This window comes from Seriola lalandi, unplaced genomic scaffold, assembly GCF_002814215.2.
Source record: "Seriola lalandi dorsalis isolate HSWRI2012SDOR001 ecotype SW California unplaced genomic scaffold, Sedor1 jcf7180002054968, whole genome shotgun sequence".
Lineage (NCBI taxonomy): Eukaryota > Metazoa > Chordata > Actinopteri > Carangiformes > Carangidae > Seriola > Seriola lalandi.
The window spans coordinates 850,495-872,341 of record NW_019525519.1 but is presented as its reverse complement, the minus strand read 5'-3'; the positions used below and the strand labels follow the sequence as shown (position 1 = coordinate 872,341).

At 42.8% G+C, this 21,847-nt stretch overlaps 1 protein-coding gene across 4 annotated transcripts in view; it reads left to right on the top strand.

Moving 5' to 3' along the window:
- Positions 1 to 21,847, top strand: part of gse1b (Gse1 coiled-coil protein b) — a 168,419-nt gene that overhangs the window by 118,716 nt on the left and 27,856 nt on the right. The window contains exon 1 of one of the 4 annotated variants that reach the window (XM_023395752.2): positions 6,564 to 6,769. The exons of the other annotated variants lie outside the window; for them this stretch is intronic. The gene's annotated coding sequence lies outside the window, so the exon portion shown is untranslated. Of the gene's footprint in view, positions 1 to 6,563; positions 6,770 to 21,847 lie in introns of those variants that run through there. 4 annotated transcript variants of the gene reach the window in all.

The window sequence follows — 21,847 nt, the reverse complement described above, 5'->3', positions numbered from 1 at the left end:
GGGGGGGGGTGACATTGGGCTGTTAAGTGGTAAGTCATAATTAGATAAATAATTGGTTTGGCTATCATCGTCCCTCTGCCATCTGTTTGAGGCTATGTGTGTGTGTGGGGGCTGTGAGTGAGAGTATAGAGGAGTGAGCGTGAGTGAGAGGACAGGGATAATGGAAAAGATCCAGGGTTTTTATGCCTTTGCTCCAGCGACATTATGTTTTCAGGTTGTCCATCCATCCATCTGTACATCTGTGCTACATTGTGGCTAGGGCCATATATTTCTGTTGCAACACTGAGTCTGAGAGAGTAGTAACTCGACCCAAACCAACAGGCATTCTGGTTTTTATGTGCGAAACATTCACTTGGACTCAAGGATGAACTGATTACAATTTAGTGGTCAAAGGTCAAGGTCACTGTGACTCTACAAAACACATTTTTGGACAAAACCAGTCTTCACTGAATATATTATATGAGTCTGGACAGACATGGATGTGAATTGCAACTTCACTGGTGGACGGAGGAATAAAAAACCGACAAACCACGTTGTGATTAACTCCGAACACATTCAACACAAGCGATACCAGAGCTTACTTTCAAACTTAGACAAATGTAAAGTTCTTGTTTACAGTCATTTATTCACCTGTTTCATTGCTTTGTTTGTTGTCAAAGTGCTGTATGTTTGCACAAATTTGTATGTGTTACAACAGGAGCTCACACTTTCTGTGTACCATGTTACAGGTTTATTTTTTCCTCCATTCTTTACAGAAACATACAGTCCCATCTGCTGCTCGCTGACTAAGATGCAGATGTGTCCATCTGTACTGGTCCCTTCTCTTTCTTTTACTCACTCTCTGTTTGTATCCTCCTCGTTGTTCCCTTTGCCCTCCCTTGCACTTCACCCTTCACCCTTTATTCTCTCTTTTTCTGCTTTAAAATTGACAGTGAAATTGTCATTTCTGTAACCTCCTATTGTGCCTTCACCCCTCTCTTATCTTTGCTTTCTGTCTCTGTCAGAGAGAAAAATTGTTATTCTGGTGTCTCTGTCCGCTGCTGTATTCAGGGGAACAGGTGGTTGGGCTTCATCTCTACAAAGAGAGTGAAGTGGGGACAATTTAATCTAATTAGCACCTGAGATACTGACAATTAAGATTCAACTCTTAATTACCTGCTGCTGAAGTTAGAGCAGGAAATGTACACAGGTCAAAATGTACAGTACAATATCAAACCAAGGTACAATGAGTGTGCAATTGTATGAGTATATATCTGTTTTGTTCTTGTCTATGTATGTGTGTATGCACATGGGCAAAGTGCGCAGGGGGTTAAGGGTGTCTATGTGCTCTGAACATTCACACTGACAGCTAACAATTAGCTGCCGTCAGCGTGGCTAATAGAGGAGTGTACACTGTTAATTATGTCACAGCAGAGAGGTGGGAAGGTGGAATACATTTGAATAATGGGAGGAATGATATAACAGCAAGCTTTTGAAATTCCTTGGCCTTTTTGTATGTGTAATGAAAGGCGTGTGTGGATGTGTGTGTCCACTCATACACAGGGGTCTGTCTAACATTCATAAGGACAAAACACACAGGACCACACAAGCTGTTGCACATGTAGCAAACACACACATTTACCATCCCCCTCCCATACCCCCACAAACACACACACACGCACATGCACACACACACATACATACACACACACACACACACACACACACACACACACACACATGCACATGCACACGCATCTCTCACACGTACACGGTAACACAAAGAGGCGTGAGAGACGGAGGGTATGTCTAAGTAGTGCGCTCGTGCCTGGTTTTCCAGATCAATGATGTGTGGCTGGGTGATCGATGTGAGGGCTTAGCGGAGTGGAGAGAGCTAATGGGCAGGTCAGTGGCTCAGACACATCCTGGTTCCCCCTGCCTATTACCACTACGTCTGTTAATAGGCCTCACCCTACTCCCCTGTTGCTCACACGCACTTACACAGACACCCAGATAATAGGAGGATAGCGAGGAGGGAACACAGCCAAGCATGCTCAGTCCACAGACCTCCTTCCTACTCCTTGCACTAACCCGTGACGCTTCCACACATCTCTTTTTATTCCTTGGTTTTATTATTTTCCTCTTTTTTTCTGTGGCCTTTGCTCAGTTTTTACAGCATGCATTTCAAGCTAAACTGTATGGTGCTGCATGTACAGCACAAATAAGGAGAGAGGGGGATAAGCAGCATATTTACAGCAATGTAAAGTAAATATGAAAGAGATTTTTGTGCAACGCTCATCTAATCTCCTCAAAGTCTATTTCTAGCGCAATCGGGCCTAGAGACAACCCATCCCCCTGCGTTTCTAATTGGCTAAAGGATACATAAGTGTCTTGTGATTGGTCCTGTGTGGCTGTCAGTCAGAAGGTGTGTGGTGGTGTTCAGCTGTGATGCTGGGGTCTGGGTTAAAGCGTCAAGCAAGCAACAAACTGCTTCATCTCTATTACTAATTGGAGTATATGTTAGTTTGACATTTTCAGGTGGTGGTTGTATTGTTTAATGCAAATATGTTGTGAATGAATTATTCGATATTCAATTTTTGCATGGTTACAGAATATATTTACTTTTTCTTTGTTGGTTTTTTTTCATTTGAAAAATGCTGCATAGGAGAACCCTGTGAGAATGGCTATTAGGTCTGTCTTTGTTTCAAGACTGATATTTTGTAAAATTATGGGCTGATGTGTTTTGGTGTTTTGTTTGATATCACCTCTAGATGTTGTTAAGAATTGCATGTTTACCTCTAAAAATGAGGTACACCTACCCAACATAAGATAAGATTTGTTCTAGGGACATGTATTACATGGCATTAGATCGTAAATCAAATAAAGATATCCATGGTTTAGGGTTAGGGTTACAGAATGGTCAAATCTTAGTTTAGTTTACTAATAGATTGTGTAAGAGCAGGGATGACTGGTCGATTAATTAATTTACAGAAAAATAATTGTTGACTTTTTTGTTATTTCTTAAAGTTATTTTTTTGAACAAACAATTAATCAATTAATCAAGAAAATGACTTAGATTAATTGAAAATGATAATCAATTAAGTGAAAAATCATATAAGTTGTAGCTGTAGGCATTCTTCCTGTTTGTATACATACATATGTGTAGGATAGCAGTGCACAGCTGTGTGCTAACACCCTGATGACAGCAGGTCAGTCAGTGAGGTAAATAACAGTGCAGGGCATCACTCTTCCACGCTATTTCTTCCTGTTCTCACTCCATCCATCGCGCTCTCTCTCTTTCTTGCTTTAACTGTCACTTTGCATAGCCCCTCTTCTTGTCTTCTGTGTGGCATCTGATCTGCATGTTAATTACTTTTTTCGCCTTAATTTAATATCTGCATGGGAGGAATGTGGAACACTCACCCAGGAGGTATAGCATTTGCCCTCCAGCCCTAACTCAGTCACGCACGTATGCACATATACTTGTACATGCGCGGACATATGCAAAGCCAATTGGTTTTCTTCTGCATTTTTTGTGCCCGCTTGCTGGTTGCTGCTGAGGTGCCGTGGGGATGTGGAGGTAGGAGTCAAAGCCTAAGATACTGGGTTGGAATAAAAGGGGTCTGAGATCTTTTCTAACCCATCCTCTGAGTGTGTCTCCCTATGGCAAAGGCTCAAAGAGCTGCCACTTGTCGTCCACATAATGGAGGCGAGGCAGGGGGTGGGGGGAGTTTGTGCCGTTTGTCTTTGAGAGGAGTGAGGGGGTTCAAAAAGGAGGTGAATGAGCCATTCTTTTTAGATGCCGAGGGGGAGGAAAGCGTGCATGCTTTCACAGTGCCAGGCAATTCATCTGCCAAACGCTCCTCTCCACCACCGATATGCATACAGGCATGCACAACATGTGTCTGCTGACACATATACAGTGTGTACAATATAGACACACACTGTACAACCAGCTCTGGGCTACTACTAGGTAGAGCAGGAGTAAGTTGTGACTTTACACATTGTGTGATTCCATCATCGCTCTAATAATTACAACCACTTTTATTACAACCACCCCAATACACACACACACACATATATATACACACTCACTCCCTGTCTCAGCCATGCAACAAGGCTGTGTCTCTTGTGGCTGATAGATTGTAATGAATGTAACAGCAGTCAGATCCTTCAAAAGCCTCTCAAAAGCTTAAGCCCCTTTATTAAATTAAGCTAACGATGCCTAAGGCCAGGTCCGCTGCTGAGAGAGAGAGGGGGGAGAGAGAGAGAGAAATGAGGGGCTGAAGAGAGAGGTGGTGCATAGGGAGGTAAAGGCTGCAGGGATAAGGAGGAGGTGGAGGAGGAGGATGTTAGGAGCAAGAATGTGAAATGGCAAGTAGTCAAATCAATGAGGGATGGTGGAATTGGGCGGGGCGTTTAGTATCAAAGGAAGAAGCTGGAGGTGAGGAAGAAGGGATGGAGAGAGGACATGAGGAGGAGCAGAGGAATATCTTGCAGACGTCCTTAGTTGTACAGTAGTGCACCTGTGGCTGAGAGGAGGAATAGTAATTGGACGAAGGCTCATTGTGGGAGATACACAGTGCAAATGTGTATTTTTGAAAGGATGTGTGTGTGTCAGAAACTGTTGACGAAAACATGAGTGTTAAATAACTCTAAATGGGGCAAGCATTTAAAAGCTGTTCTCAGACTCTTTAGGTCGTATTTTAATTACATTGTGAGCTAAAAGCTGAATCTTTTTTTTTTTTTTTACAATGGATGAGAAAGGTGACAATGAGTAAGCAAGGTGAGAGCAGCATACGTGTTTATGCAATTGTTGTTCATGTATTTTTAGCATATTTTTACCTTGTTTGTGTGTGTGTAGTAGGCCTGCTCTTGTCTCAAAAAAATATTAAGCAACTAATAGTCACAGCGTTGATTTAATTGAAAAATAAAAACATTCTTTTCTCACCAGTATTCCTGTCCCTCCAAAGATAAATGCATTCATGCTGAGCGATCTGGTGCTTATTGAAGAACATATTTTGTGAATAACTATATGTCAACTAGACATTTTAATACTCTAATGACTGATTATTTGACTAATTTAACAGAAGGGGGCTCATTCAGTGTCTAGAGATCTGGTGTCGGGGTGTCGGTGGGGGTGTGGGGTAGGGAGCAGCATGTGTACAGACAGCAGGCAGATCAAAGGCTGAGGTCTCGGCGCTGCATCGTTAGTCAGGATACCTTGTCTACTTGCTCTCTCTCGCTCTCTATCGCAGGTCAAGTAGAGGTGAGGGATACACTATCACATGGATGAAAGACAAGACACACAAGCATTACCACACACACACACACACACACACACACACACACACACACACACACACACAGTATATTCACTCACATACAAGAAAGAGGGTCATGCTGCCCAGAGGGGGATGCTGCGTGTGTTGGGTAGCGTTTCTTTTCTCTGCTCTGCTGTGCCTTCTGTTAGCATCGAGAAGTGGGCTGTGGCAGGAGACACACAATACGTAATTAGGCTTGCATTTGATCCAGTGCATCATAGCAATTAGCAATTGACAGCACAATGTGAAAAAGACCTCATCCCACTTCCTCCCCAACCATCACCTGCTTAATCCTTATTTTCATCCTTGGCTTTGGGAGAACACCCTGTCTTTACTGCTTACAAGTGCGGCTTTGATTTTACAGCGTGTGCAGTCGCTGGTATCTAATCCACAGTAAAACCATTGATAAGCCAGGCAGGGGTAGAGGTTGTCAGCTGAGTCTCCTCTGTGCTTTTGGTAGGTGGCTGTCCCCTTGTGGACACTTGGTGGAATTACTCTCCTTTTCATGAACCTATACTGTCATACATATCAGCAACTAACAAAACATCAGTGTCTCATTCTTTGATATCTGTTGGTTATTGGAAACCATTATTAAAGCTTAAAATTCATCCAGATTGAAGATATTTCTCATTAAATCATATCTATGACGTTCAGCCAAAACAATAAAACTGGTAACTCCTTTTAATGTTGTGGCTGACCAATTAATTCATTAATATCATAACTGAATCATCCTCATTGACCACAGATCATTAGTTAATCTCAAATATGCTTTTGTTGGGCATTGTATGAAAAGAACAATCCATGTTTTGTTTTTTTTAAAAACATGGATTTTAAAATAATGGCTAACATAAATAAGCTATATAAAGATAAAAAAAAAACACAATAATTAGGCAGTGTTGTCTGCAAAATCATAAATACAAGTGTTCTATTTAATTAATTATAGTGTTAATGAATATGAAAGATAATTGGCTATTTATTTTGTCTCATTTTATTTGTCAAATTGAACTTGTTGGTATATGGTAGTCGCAGATTTGTAGTCATTTTTAATGAACAGGAAGTGACTCTCTCCATCCTGGTCAGGGATGGATTGGACATTCTTTATCCCATTTGGGGGACAATGTGGGGTCAGCCCTGTGGACTGGAGGCGTGACGGGAGGGGGGGAGCAGGTGCTTCAACCCCCCGCCCCTCCGGCTTGTCTCTGTCTGTCTGTCCGGCCCCCGCCGGAGAGGAAGCCCCACCTCCCGGCTCCCAGCGGCTCGGCCGCCTCTCTCCTCCTCTCCCCGGCGCTCTGCTCTGCTCTGCTCTGCTCCGTCCCTGTGGCCTCGCTAGGCGTCGGAGCTTCCTGCGTGACAACAAAAGTGCCGAGTCTCTGTTCTCGACGGAGGGATGGATCCGCGCTTTCGCCGCTAACGGAGGGAGACATTTACAAATTTATGAACACTGGAATAGCCCATACTTGTTTGCGGTGAGTGACTGTGTGTAAATCTGTAGTTATGTTTTCAAACCCGGAGGTTGTTTGTGCAAACGAGCGAGCATACGGCGAGGGTTTTGTTGAGGAAGTCATTACGATGTCGAGGAAACGAGTGCTAGTTCTTTTCTTTTTTCTTTTTTTTCGAAGGTCGGGTGCCTAGCCCTTGCGTTTGCACGCGGGTGTGCGCGCGAGGTTTTGTGTGTCTGTGTGTGTGTGTGTCTGTGTGTTTGTGTGTGTTCGCGCGCGCGCGCGCGTGTGTGTGAGTGAGAAAGAGAAACAAGAAAGACAAAAAAAGAGAGTCAGTACAACAGAAAGAGGTACTCCGGCGCGTTTAGGTGGTGATTTAATCTTTATTTTTTTATCATTCAGTATTAATGTGTCATTTTGTGAAGGATTTTCAGACAAATCATGTTTCAAAATGCAGATTAGCCCGAAGGACTGAAAGGAATAGCGGGCGACCCCCACCCCCTAAAACTAACTTCTTGTAACATTGTTACCGGTGCACTGTTGTGTTTATTATGTAAAGCACAGCCCTCGGGGTTTTTGCGTAAGCCATTTACGTTCACTGTAGGTCCCCTTTGTAAATTTGTATTATTGTCTTTACTTGGTTGCTAGTTCGCAGTCTCCAGTCATGCTGGCTCCATTAAATTTATTGGGAGAGCGTCTGGTCTGGGCTACTCCTTTAGAGTAGGAAAGGGGCTTTTTCACAGTATAAATGTGACTGACTGCAAAAGTGACACATGTTGACCATTTGGTGCTCTCTGGTGAAGGATTTGACCCTGTGCGTGTGTGTGTACGCGTGCGCGTGGCAGGTGGACCGTGTTGAATCACTTCCCACGCGCTCCTTCACTTCTCTTGAACTGCAGGCGAGTATAGCAGCTGCTTGCTTGTGCTTGGGAACACGCACACACACGCAATACTCATCACGCTCATCACACACCTCTCGGGTTTAAAACACGGTCTACAAACACAGCGATGAAGCAACAGGCTTTACTGAACACACTGTGCTGCGGGTTGAGTTTATCTGTAGCCAGAAGGAGCCTTGTTGTGTGTTTTAGCTGCTGCTGATAAGGTTAGCCATAACTGCAAGAGCAGGGAATTAGAGCCTCCTGGTTTTTATAGTGAAACTTTCTACTGGTGTCTTTTAACAGCTACTGACTGGTGTTCGATTGGTCATTCATTACATGGGCGCTTGTCTGCATGTAACATAGCTGGGTGATGTCATTTTTTAGCATAACTCTGGTGTATAATGCATTGTTTCTATGTTTCACCTTTTACTTGTAAATAACAACAACAAAATTTTGATATTTTCATTAACATTTTTTGTTTTTTGTTTATTTTAATATATCAAAAATATCAATTTCAGTTTTATGTCTAGTTGTTAGAATAATATCTCACTAAGGAGGCTATGTGGCCAAGTGTCTGTTTGTAAGGTGCCAGGTGCCAAAACATGATAGAAATTTCAATGGAAAAAATTCCCTTGAAACAAGTGATTAGTTCTGGTGCGGATACGGGAATTTGTTAAAGGATTTAGCATTTATGAATAGGTAATTTTAGACATTTTGCTGTTTTTTGTGCTCAAATGAGCTTAATGAATGAAAAACAAAAACTGACACATGGGACATGTATCCTATGGTTGTCAATCACTATTTGTATTTTGATGATGATCTTGATCCAGATTAAGCCTTGATGGTTATGTGCACTGAGTGCTTTCTGTTTGTGGTTTATCTTCATTTGAGGTCAAAGTAAGGCTTGACCTATCACCTTTAACACTGACGACAGCCAGTGTCACCGCTACACTACAGTATTACTTTGATATAGGAAACCCCCCATACGAACGCATAGTCAAACACACCCTATCATAGGCTGCTGTCACAGGATAATCTCTGACCGCTGTCTCTCAGCTTTATGTATTCCCTAACCAATCAGAATTCAAATTTTGACCTGTTTTACTCCAGTGTTTACAAATATCAAACTGATGTAATTTTTTTTTTGCAGCCTCAGAAAACTTTAATAGAACAGAATTGTTGTCGTCCCACGTTTTTTTTTTTTTTTTTTTTTTTTTTTTTTTTTTTTCATCGTACAAAACCTTTTCAGTCTATCTGAAACTGAAAGCAGCTTCTAATCTTGGGTTTAATTTTTATTATGCCCCCCTGCTTTTTCACTGGGATTACAAATAGTGTGCTTGAAATAGATCCCCCAGTTCTGATATCACAGCTATCGCTGTTGGAGGTTTTATTTTAATGTCTTGGATCTCTTAGATTGATTCCATGCAAGAGAATTTCCATTACTTTTACAATTTCAAGTCTTCCCTGAACAGGAGTGGCCAAATTTCCCATTGTAATGATTAATAACATTTCAAATCTGTGAGGAAGAACAGTGAGCATGTCAGGGAGCTGCTAGATTAGGATCAGTCATTGCTACTATGGTAGCTACCAAAGGACATGGCATAGATGCTGACTAAAATTAAAACAACATGCGAGTTACATGAAAAAATATATCAAAGTAATGGAAGTTATTTTCAAGAACTGGCGAGTGCTCAACATGTGTAAGACTTGGCTCATGCATTTTGTGTTCATGCACATGTGCGAGCTACAGATGCAGAGTCCAGATACTTATATTTATGTACCATTTGCTGACTCATGACACAACAAGAACTCCGCCAGAAAAGGCCAGCATTTCCATAATTTTGTTGGTTCACACACCATGGCTCAGACACCACTGTATACTGTATGTTAAATAGAAGTAGTACATTTTATGCTTTCTGTGAACCATAACACAACTTCTCTTTGTGGTTCAGTTTGCTCCACCCACATGGCAGACATCCACTTAGTCATTTTAGTATTTTCAGACTATCCAAAGATGGATCACAGTGAGGAAATACCCCAATATCTATGCCAATCACGTCTATGGTTTATGCTACAATGCGAACTGTTACTCATTCAAAGGATTTATGGTGAATGATAAATAAGGTGCCATTCATATGCCTAGTTAATGCTCCACAACATGGAATTTTATATGATGTCATGTGTGATCGCGTTCTACTGATAAATTCAACATGCCAAAAAAATAAATATGGATTATTTGGTTGGTTAGCTGCAAATTGTACATTCCTGTTATTGATTAGTCAGACCGCCTGCTGTGGCTAGGCTTACAAAGACAATATTAGCCCAGAGTCAGAATCAGAATAAAAGAATTACTCTCGCATAAACATTGCACATATCCCGACAAAGGAACAGACAGGAAAAACATAAGCATTTCTGTCAATGACCAACACTTTCAAGCGGCAGCTGCTATTGGGAAACAGTATATGCCGGTGCCGGCTCTACCATTAGTGGCATACCATCAGCCACTTCTCAATCTGATTGTCTATGTGCAAACTTTTCTTGAGGATTCAGAATCGTCTTGATCTGTGAGAGTGTCATAGTAATACCAAAAAAACAAAAAATTGTCCAGTGGCAAAAATGCTACATTTCTCTCAAATGCAACATGTTCTTTATCTGTGTACCAAATTTCATTAACAGGAAGTTTTTATGAGGCCCTATCAACAGACAGACAAACTAAGTAACAGGAACAAACATAACCTCCTTGGCAGAAGTGATTAAAAAAAAACTGAGTTGGCTGACTTTGGGTGAATTTATCCTCCTATGTCAGACTTACATGTGTCTGATGTTTCAGCACATGATAAGAGTGTAAGATTACTTATGCAAATTTTGCTCTCAGGAACAAATTTCTCGCTTGTGATCTGCCATTTAAAAGTTGTTGAACCTTTATGCTGCAATGGCGCCTATACAAGGTTGGCATGTTTTCAGGTGTCGTTGTGCTGTTTGTCATGCTGCGGTAGCCTGCAGTGCTGCGAGTGTCTGGGGGCTAGACAGCAGCTGTGTTGAGCAGAGTGTTGGTGACAGTTTGTCTGTGGCAACAGCACCTGGCTCTGTTTAGAGAGTGATTAGGAGAGTCCCAAGCAGCTCCCCGCACTGTTTACACAAGGAGCCTGGAGTTAAAGGTGACCCACTTTGCATTTCCTTATCAACAGCCCACATTGATAGCTTTGAATAGCACAGACTGTAGAGAGGCCTTTGCATGGGTTTACATAGTTCCCTATTAGAGAGAATGGGATGTGTTTGACAGGGCGAGGCTTGGATTTGACTAGCATTACAACAATGTCCTGAGGTGGTATGAAAATGCGGGTGCACACACGGCTCTCTTTGTGTGTCAGGGCAGGGTTGCTGTGTGGTCTGACTGTGTGATGGAAGAGAAACCGCTGTAGGATGTTTAGGAAATTAAGGTTTTCTTCGTCCAACATGTCTCCATCTCTTCTGCCACCTCCCTTTCCCTCTCTCTGTCTGTCTTGGTCTCTGTTCTTCTGTGTGTCCCCCCTTTAGCATGGACAGAGTAAGTGGGAGTGATTTTGTGTATCTAAGCATCCCCTACTGGGTGTAAAAACCGGTAGTAAAGGTAAGCTGTAAATGTGATGACCAGTGAAGACAGCTGAACAAACAGGTCATAAAGTATTTATCTGAAGAAAAGACGGACAGAAAGTTGGATGGATACACAGACGGACAGATTCATGGGCAGAGGGAGAAGCTGTTAATCAGATTGCCAAAAACTTCCCGTAGCTCATGACTTTTGTTCTCCTGTCTACAGTTTTTTGCTCCATATTTCACTTATAAAACTGCCTATCACTTTTTTTTGTGTGTGTTTGTATGTATTTACTGAGAGCAAGCCTAACCTGCTCTGTAAGCTTTGCCTGTGCAGAGACGCATGTTCCAGCATTGCCGTTAAACAGTACTTAATTTTTAACCACAAGGCATTGTGTGTGTGTGTGTGTGTGTGTGTGCGTGCGTGCGTGCGTGCATGTGTGCGTGCGTGCGTGCGTGTGAGCGAGCGTGAGCGCATGTCCTTGTCACACAGCCTGGCTCACACTCCTAGTGACAGACAACAGAAATGTATGGCTTTACAATAATTGTAGATTCAGTAGAACTTGTTAGAGATCGCATTAATAGCTGGAGAAGGCTGAAGGGAATGTAAACACGTAAAAAAAAAAAAGGGCTGGTCCCCAATAAAAGCTGCGTCCAGAATTGTACAGTTATTACAGTTAATCCTTATACAGCTGCTGGTGTTGACAAGTAGATGTTGCTTTTGTGAGAACAGAGTTTGAGAGTCTTGGCCCCAATTTGTGGACTAAAGCCTTTCTGTAATGCCCCACTGTGAAAACTAAAGATCGTTATCTCATACCCCCCGTGTAGATCTCACTTAGAGATAGGGAGTGAAAATAGTAACAGATCATAGATTTTGCTGATCAGTACAGTTTATGTAACATGGGAGTTTTTTGTGAATGCATTTTAGATCTTCATTTTCATCTTCATCTGTAGGTGTGAGTGTGTAAGGATGTTGCAAGCAGATGTTAACAAGTGCCTAGTCACCTGATTTGCCCCATTGCTCTTCAATACGGGGGTAATTGACCTGGAACAGTTGCTTATTATAAGATACACAAATGAAAAAAAGGAAGAATTTGGCTGTTTTTTCTCATTTTTAACATGTTTTACTAAACCATTTCTAGCCCTGTTCATTTAGCTTTGTTTGTAATGCTGATTCCACAGTTTGTATTCCCATTTACCAAACTTCTGCCTTGGTGCCATTGAAGTGAATCATGGCAGAAGCCAGTTGAGTTAGACAGAGTCACACTTTTCCTTGTTTGTGGTGCTGAGTCCCATGCTATAAGACCCATTCCCTGAACGGCACTGGAGACATGCTACTTTTGTATCCAGTGTGATTTCATTTAGACAGTAGTACACAGCACAGCGCTCTGCAGTGAAGTAACCTCCAGAAACTTTTTCACAATGTTAACTCTGTTTGTGTTCTCAATCTTCACATTGGATTAAATTATGAGGGGAACCAAAAAAAAAGAAAAAAAAAAAAAAGAAAACATTTTCATTCGCACAAGTCAGACCAAACCATGTTCTAGATATCTTCAGATTATGTGTGTATGTTTGTGTAGCTGATGTTTGCTGCTGTCGTTGTCATACCGCAGGACCTGATAAGCACTGGCCAAACAAACACAACACAGGCAACATGAGAGCAGGAGATAAGCGAATCATACACACACTCAATACTGACCATACTTGACTATTGCCCTCACCAAACAGGGCCTCTTTCATTCAGCATTTTTTGGTGTGTGTGTGTGTGTCTGTGTGTGCTGTGTGTGTGTGTGTCTGTGTGTATGTGTGTCTGTGTGTGTGTGTGTGACGTATCATATAGTGTGTGTCTGTGTCTATCTGTCTTGTCTTTGTGCTTTCTGCAGTCATACTCTCACAGTATAACCCAGCATTGTGCTAAAGGCTACTCCTCAACAAAGGCCTTTTCTTTTGCTATCACATCATCATCTCCCTTTTCCCCTCTATCTGTGTCTGCTTCTATCTCTTTTTAACGTGTCTGTCTGTTTGCCTCTCTCTCGCTTCCTCTGTTTCTCTCTCTCTCTTTCTCCATCTCCGAGATATCTGCTATATCAGCTGACTGTCATATTGTGTGTGTCTGTTTGCTAGCATGCCTCCTTGTGTATGAGAGCAAGGTCAGATATGTGCCTGAAGAAGTGAAGTGGGTTTTGTGGCCATGTGTTTTAATCAGCTCATGGGCAGAACTGCATACCTTTGTTGGTGGAGGCCACAGTTGTCATGTAAAACGTGCTTCACAGAAGATCTAGTTGCCAGCTAGATTTGTTTTATCTGGCTGGCATTTGCATAACTAAAGTTTATCCATTTTGGGCAGTGTCCTTTTGTTTCTGTTTATATCTCAGTTTCACATCTTTCGTAGGTGTCGTCTCTTATCTCAGTTTCAACCATATGTGTTTCCCCTTTGCACTGCAACTGACTGACAAAATATGCCATAATTTAGTAAACGGATAAAATAAATACACAGGAAGGTCATCTTCCAAAAGAAAGCTTTTGCATGGCTTTCATATAGCTTTAATAGAAATATTCTGAATAAATGCATTTTTGAAACTCTCTCCCCTGCTGTACATTGTGAGTGGATGTTGAATGTAAATTCCAGCCTCTCTTAAGTAGGGTTGCAAGTAACAATTATTTTCAATATTGATTCATCTGCAGATAATTTTTTCGATTGTAGAGTCCTGACCAAATCATTACTATCATGGTGTAGCTATGTTTCTCATGGGCAAGGACACAGCAGAAGATGAGGCAGAGGTCGGAGTTCAGCTGCTACCAGCACCCTATCTTGTGCACAAGCATGAACGCCCCCTGTTGCTGATTTTCTGGAATAGTTTTTTGTGTCTCGGTCCAAACCACTTTGTTTGTTTCCCATTTACAGAGCCAGGGCTATCTACAAATACGTGATTGTTTTTGAGCGCACACAGAACACCCAGTGAGGAGATATTCACTTACACAAAAAGTGTATTGTGTTAGAATTGCTGCCTATACTTTTAATCGACTAATTGTTTCAGTTCTGCTCTGAAGCCCAGGTCATGCGGAACCTATGGTAATTGAACATCATTTATCTTTATATTCATAGATATTTCCTGTCTAGACTAGGAAAAGTTTTAAGGATTTGTGCTTTTGAAAGGATGGGTCAGTCATTCATCATATGCCTGATTTTGAAGGGTTGCGCACATTCCACTGGTCCAGCTAACAACCGAGCAATACCAATGCTAAAGCAGATTGTAACCCTACTCTGAAAATGGAATTTTCAGAAACGCAAGAGCCATTAAAAAATAATCTGGTTTGACCCTCAAAAATGTTGTAGAATAATACCATTTTTTGATGAGTTTCTGTTCTACAAATGACAAGTCAAATACTTGAAAGAATGAAGGACACCACACGTATCAGCTCTGTGGCCAAGACAAACCTTGTCTTTGTGGCTGGACCATTCAACATCCACCCATTCACACATGCACACACAGACATGTTCGAGCAAGAACACACACCGGTTATACCAATTACAAGAGTACAACAGGGCAACTCTCAGCAACCGGACCCTGCTATGGAAAGTCAAGTGGGTGCTTTGCACGTGTCTGTGTGTGTCTGTGTGCGTGTGCGGTGGAGTCGCTTGGGGGTCAGGACGCATGCAGAGTACTTGGAGTGCTAATTAGGCAACCACAACCCAGCAGAGTACATCAGAGAGAAACAGAGAATAGATGGGAGAGAGAGGGTAAAGAGAGGATGAAGTGAGGAGTGTATGTAGTGGAGCGAGGAATGTAATGATACCAGGAATTTGGTACCAACGAAATTCCACGATTCTCGATACCAAATTCAATACCACAGCACAAACACAAAACGACAGAGGCTGCTGCATATACATACACATGCACTGACTTCTATACAGTCAGTTTCCAAGCATCAATTTAAATTGACTAAGAAGGTGACAGGCCCATGGTGTGAAAATATTTGGTTAAAAAGTCAGTGTTATATAATGATGGTCACCTGCTAATGTTGTGAGCACCCAGCTCATGTCTGAACTGTCGCAATGTTAGCCTAAACAAGACAACGTTAGCTTTTGTGAACGTTGTGTGTGGAGCGTTACTACAACAGACACCAGCTGTCGCAATTCACATACAATAATGGAAACATTTTTGGAGATGAACATTCTGTCGACATGTTAATATAAAGTTAATAACTGAAATCGCTCACCTTGAATTCTGTGTACAGATCTAGATGTCTGTCTTTGAGCTGCTTATATAAGTTCCCTCCTTTCATTTCAAATGCTCTGTGCTACTCTTTGCATATTGGCTTTTGGTTGTTCATAACTTGTCCCTGCTGATCCACTTCAAATACGAAATATCAATGATATAGTGATATTTTTTTTTTTTTCTTTTTTTTTTTTTCCCACAAGTCTCAGTAGACCTGTTGCTGCAGCCGGACCTGCTGCCATTCCACATTTTGTTGTTATTGTTAAGTGTGATGTCGGACTAGAACTCTGTTATACTTTCCTCGTTAGTCTCGGAAGAATCACATCTCCAGTAACTACGACACAGGTACCGTCACATTTTCAGAATTTTGGCATCGACTTTGTACCGAAGTATCGATTCTTGTGACCATCCCTGAGGGGGAGCCAGCAGAAACAGCTCTCATCTCCTCAGGAGGCTTGTGGAGGGAGAGGAATAGAGTGAGAGATGAAGAGCGAAGGAGACCATTGAAAGATGATAGTAACCGAAATATGTTACGTGCAGTGATGTCCCCAGGCACTGAGAGCTTTATAGTACAAAACAATAAAATTTTTTCCAGCTCTGTGGGACATGACATGCAGGCTGTCTGTTCCTAACTGTGTGTTCGTGTGTGCATGTACCTGTTCGTGTGGCTAAAGGTACACCAAAAGGTATCACAGGTGCAGAAACCGTGATAAGCTCCATGGCAGGTCCTCCTTTGTATGTGTTTGCCTCTTTTTGTGTCATAAGTTCATGTGAATTCTGCAACATCTGTTGTATCTCCCTGACTTGCTGGGAAGAGCCACATTTCCACCCTTTCCTGTCTCGCTCTGGCAGGTGAGGTTGATTAAAAAGACTGAGTCGGCAAGGCCCGATGATGATGGCGATGGTCAGAACTGCCTCCTCTTCCAGTCGAACAGCTGGGCTGGAAGCAAGGCTGTGTCCCCCTCAGCGAGAGGCTACACAGGGCACAACCATGCAGACAGCAGCTTGACTCCTGGGGCATAGACCACAAAGAGCCAGAGACACAGACAGAATGCACTTACGTGTGTGTGTCTCTGTGTGTGTGTGTGTGTGTGTGTGTGTGTGTGTGTGTGTGTACAACCAGACTGTTCTGTCATACGCCCACACTGGTGTCTCAGAGAACACAGCCACACACTCGCCAGATGACATGCACACACACAGACATACACACACAACCCCAGCAACCCCTACCACAGTCACTGTGTAATTAACAGCCATAGGAAATGGCGCTGTTGGGGTGGGTGAGTTGGATGCAGGGAGGAGGAGAGGAAAAAAAAAAAATCATCTCAGCTCGTGCCTTCCCTCAAGACACACTCTGTTTCTCTGTGTGTGTGTGTGTGTGTGTGTGTGTGTGTGTGTGTGTGCGCGCATGTGTGTGCGTTGGAGAATGAAAGCGAGAAAGGTGAAGAGAGGCAGAGAGATGCCGGCTGGTCTTTTGAAATCTCAGTGTTTTTGTTGCAAGCTGCTGGCAGGCAGGTTGGGGTGGGTGGGTGGGGGGTTGAAAACTGAGAGCAAGTGGAAGAGAGGAAGAGAAGTAGGAGGTGAGGGATGAATAATAAGGTGTGTGCACACATGCACTCTCACATACACAGCCGTATCATTTAAAGCCACACAAGGCAAAAAGGCAGGAAGACTGCTCTCTTTGCACAGAGGTGTGTGTGATGTGTTTGTGGTGTGTGTTTGTGTGTGTGTTCAAGACATTGCAAGCGAGCCAGGTCAGAGGGAGATGTACTCTGTTCTCTGCTGTAGCTTTATAATGGAGGCCTGCTGTATAATGACAGCTCAGACACAGGCAATACTGTGTCTCTCTCTTTCAGCTTCTTCATTGATCTCTTGCTCTCTGTCTCTTTGTCTCTCTTTTCTTTTTCTCTCCTTTTGTCTTTTTGCTCTCTCATTCTCCTGTGGAATTGTTCCCTTTGATTCCTCAGCTCTGCAGCCATAGTGCTGCTGTTTCAGGATTTCTCTTATATTATGGTTTTCTCTTTGGTATCGAGTAAAAGAGATGGCACGCATGCGCACAGACAAGAGCTCGCGTGTGTGCGTACACTCACACGTGCGCACACACTCACGCACACATACACATCTATTCTATAGTGCCTGAGGGTAGATTGCTCTGACATCTCATCTAAGAAGTCAAACAAACCTGGAACTACCAGAGCAGGTTTATCCTGCTGTGCTCCTCGATACTGTGTGTGTGTGTGTGTGTGTGTGTGTGTGTGTGTGTGTGTGTGTGTGTGTGTGTGTGTGTGTGTGCTTGTGTTTGTGCATGTCCAGGTATGTTCAGGATCAGTTTAGGTCTAGGCTCTGGTTTACATATGTATGAGCATTTGTAGACACTCATGAGGTCGGGTCCCTGTTTCTCCTGTTTAACCTCCATGACCTACCCCGCTTTGTGTTTTGGTTGCCTGACCAGATTAAGATCATCCTTTGTTCTTTTTCTTTTTGCAAATTCTTTTTCTTCTTATGGATACTGTGCACGAGTGGTATTTATAGACAGTGAAAAACTAAGAGTTGTGCTTCCTTCTGTCATTCAGTCAGTTACACTAGCTGTCTTTTTTAAGCTCACTTTAGGTTGAAGCATGATAGGGTGGCTGTGGTAGTGGCTGTTTTGCCCATATTACATCCTGTTTTGCTAGGTTAGTTTCATCCACATTGCTGCCTCACCCTCATTTTTTTTTTAATTTTTTATCTATTTTCAGTCAGACATTTCCCTCATGCTGAACCTCTCACCCTCCTCTCATCCTTTTCATCCCCCCGTCAGCATATCTTAAGTCAGGTAGCAAGTCAGTCAGCCAGCCATTCATGATTACACATACTCATCAAGCCATCTCTTACTCCCTCCTGTATCAGTGGCTGAGCTACTTTAATCTAAATCATTTCAGCAGAGTGGATGGTTGAACCTGTGTCATCTGTGATCAAAGATCATGATCTGAGTAATGAGGGAGTTTCCACTTATCCACAACAAGACGGCATGGTAGAAAGTGTTGCTTATTTTGAATAGGCGTGCTGGTCCACACAAACAGCAAACGCATTTTACCTGCAGCTCTTCAACCAACCAGTTCACTATGGCCACATCATGTTTGTTATTCTTCCTTGCATTATTTTAAGAAGCTCTAAAAAAAAAACAAAAAAATCCCATATTCTGCAATGTTGACCAGTGTTAGTCATCAGTCTTTTGGTATCATAAATCAATCATAATAACAAATTGGGCTAAACTTCTGTAGTTCTGGTTGGCTGCTAGTGAAATGTGAAGCAGGATTAAATGTTTGTCTTGTAACAGCAAATGCAGATCTGAATACAGCAAAGAGGATGTTATCGGAAAGCAGCGAAGATGCTGTTTGTTGGAGGAAAGTAAGAACAGGAATGTGGGAGTGGAACAAAACACCAAACCACAAAGGCGGTTATACCGGCGTTACAAAAATATTCAGAAGTGCTATTCAAAGCCCAGCAAGACTTTAAAAATGGTGCTTCAGTCGCCTGCATGGCCACACAAGTTGAGCCAACCAGTTTATTGCAATGACATTTTTATTGCTCATTTGAGGGCAGACACTGACCGGTTTGGCTCTGTTCCTAAGCAGGACCACAATATTGTGGCATGCCTAAAGTGTGCTATACCAAGCCACTGGAAAAGAGACATCTGCTGCCTCAGTGAAGAGAGGCATGGATACACAGTTAGCTGTAGGCAGTGCAGTTCCAGTCCACACTGTTTTGGACTTGGCCAAGCCAAGGTTTGTGGCTGGATCAGATAGATGGGCCAGTAGCACTGCCCTGCTAGTTTTAACGAGCTGATAGGCAAATCCCATCCTGGTTAAAGATTAACCACTCGCTAGAGCTGCCACTGCATTATCTCCCCACTGGCCAGGGCATACAGGAGCCAAGAGGATTTACTTTTATGTGTGTGTGTGTGTGTGTGTGTGTGTGTGTGTGTGTGTGTGTGTGTGTGTGTGTGTGTGTGTGTGAGAGCGAGAGAGAGGGAGCGAGAGAGAGAGAATAATCTGCATTCCAACCAGCAAAAGGGTGGAACTGTGTGTGACAGTGTGTTTGTTTGACTATGGGAGTTAGTGATCGGCTTTACTTCCAGCAGGGTGTTAAAACTGTGTTTACTGTATGCCATTTAGCAGTCAATCTGCTTTCTGTGTGTGTGTGTGCGCGTGTATGTGTGCTTGTGCGTGTATGTGGGCAGGATCATGTTTGTATGTGGTTTGTTGTAATCTGAATTCCAGTTTTTTTTTTTTTTTTCAGGGCTTTGTTTTGTTTTCCCTTAGGGCCTAACAGCATTTAAAGGGTTAACGACATCAGGAAGTTTGGTGTGTAACCGACTCTTGGGTTGTCAGCAAAAATGTTAAACATTTGAGATCCAAAAGATCTAATTTATTCATACCTCTTTAGATCTTCGCAGCAAGATTCTAAATGTTACAAGTGGATGCAGACTTTGTCCTTTTCATAATCCACAGAAAAATCATTTTAAAATCTATTTTTCTTTTGTTTATCACTCGATTAAATGATAGTGTCATATGCCGTGTCATTAACAGAGGACTCCCCTCTGATTAGCTGGGAGACAATGCCATCTGCTGGATGTTTGAGGAACAAAGGGTAGAGCCTGCTTAAAATACTGACCAAATGTGTTGCAACCGAGTGATGTTAAGAATTGGCGGCGGGCTCAATTATCTGGAAATTCATAAGACATTACTCAGCCTAGGTTGCTTGGATCATGCTATTTATCATAACTTGAGCCGTGACTCGCATGGCTTGTATTTCTCCGGTTTCGAAAGAAATCATGGAAACGAGAGAATAGAAATATACACCCACATAACCTTAGTATCGTCATCAATTTCCACTTAATGCTATTGTGCATGTTTTGATTTTCAGTGCCTTGAAGTAGCAATTGTTTAACCACGCTGTTCTTAATATAAGTGCTAACTCTTCGTTCTTCCAATGTAGGAGCTTTCCGCTGTTATTGTAGGGTCTCCCCAATTTCTTGTAAAGCTTGTTGTATTTTTTGAGCATTTTTACTTTTATTGGACATGACACAGAGGAGGGCAGAGAAATAGGAGATACTAAGCAACAAAGCCAGTTCAAAACAGGGAAGTTGATCAACCAGCAGGACCCTGCCATGAGCTACACTTCTACTTCAGTGCCAGCAGTGGGAGACTGAACAAGCATAATTTTTGGGGAAGCTATGTTATCACCTGCAATCCCCTTAGCCCGTACCTGCCATGATATGGTCGGAAAACACCAACACAGGCAGCAAGAAGACTCTCCTCTCCAAAACCAGCAGGGCGATCTTCATGATGCTAGACAGGGAAAAGAGGTAGTGGAGAGACACAAAGACAGAGCAGAGTGTGGCGGTCCTGTGTTTTCTCAGGGGAGTCGGACCATGGCCTGAGCATCAGAGAGGAGCTTTGTCGGGAGGTGGCCCTTGGCACAATGCTGGCCACCGTGCAGCTTTCCCCCAAAGACAATCTCTTTCCCTGTCATCGCTCTTGCTCACTTGCTCCTTCGCTTGTTCTGAAAAAAGTAACGAGTGACGGAAGGAGGAAATGACTAAAGAAACAACTCATTCACACCCCTGCAATGACAGCAGGACAGACAGAGGGGAAGTCAAACCCACGCTTTTACCCTTTTCCTGAGCCCTCCGCCCCCAAGCACTATTACGCAGTAGTCTCCTCCACCCTGATAACAACTCTTTGTAATTGCAGTGCGTGTATTCGCCGTGTGTGTGTGTGTGTGTGTGTGTGTGTGTGTGTGTGTGTGTGTGTGTGCTGTAAAGGTTTGATAGCACGTCCACATTTTTGATAAGACTTCCTTGTTTGTATGTTATGGTAATGCTTGATTAAGAGAGAATGGATTTCGTTACTTTTACTCCTTACTTTCCAGATGCAGTTGTCATTCTTTCGCTTTAATTTCACTTGACAAGCATTTTCAGTAGTTACATAACCATTATGTTAATAAAGCAGACTGAATTCAGTTGAGGCAGATATTCTAACACCAAAGGTTTTCTTTCTCATGCTGTAGGGCTTGACACAGGCCAGGACATGTCCTCTTTCTTCCTCTTTCCTTCTCTCTCTTTTTCTGTCGAACTGTCTCAAGAAGGGAAGGGCGCCTCAGATATTTGACCTAACCCCCCCTGTTCATCTATATACATGCACACATACACACACACACCCTGCCTGTCGCTCCCCAGCAATGGGGTCAGATGTGGTGACCGGCTGAGCACCCTCCCCTCCTCCTCAGCTCCTCTCCTCTTCTTCCCCTCCCCCTCCTCCAGCTCGCCTTGGCAGGGCATGCATGCCTGTGTCTGTTATCTACAAATGGCTGAGGAATTATAGGTTGAGAGGGGAGGAGGAGGAGTGAGGGAGAGTGTGAGGAGGGAGGGGGGTGGTGGTGGTGGT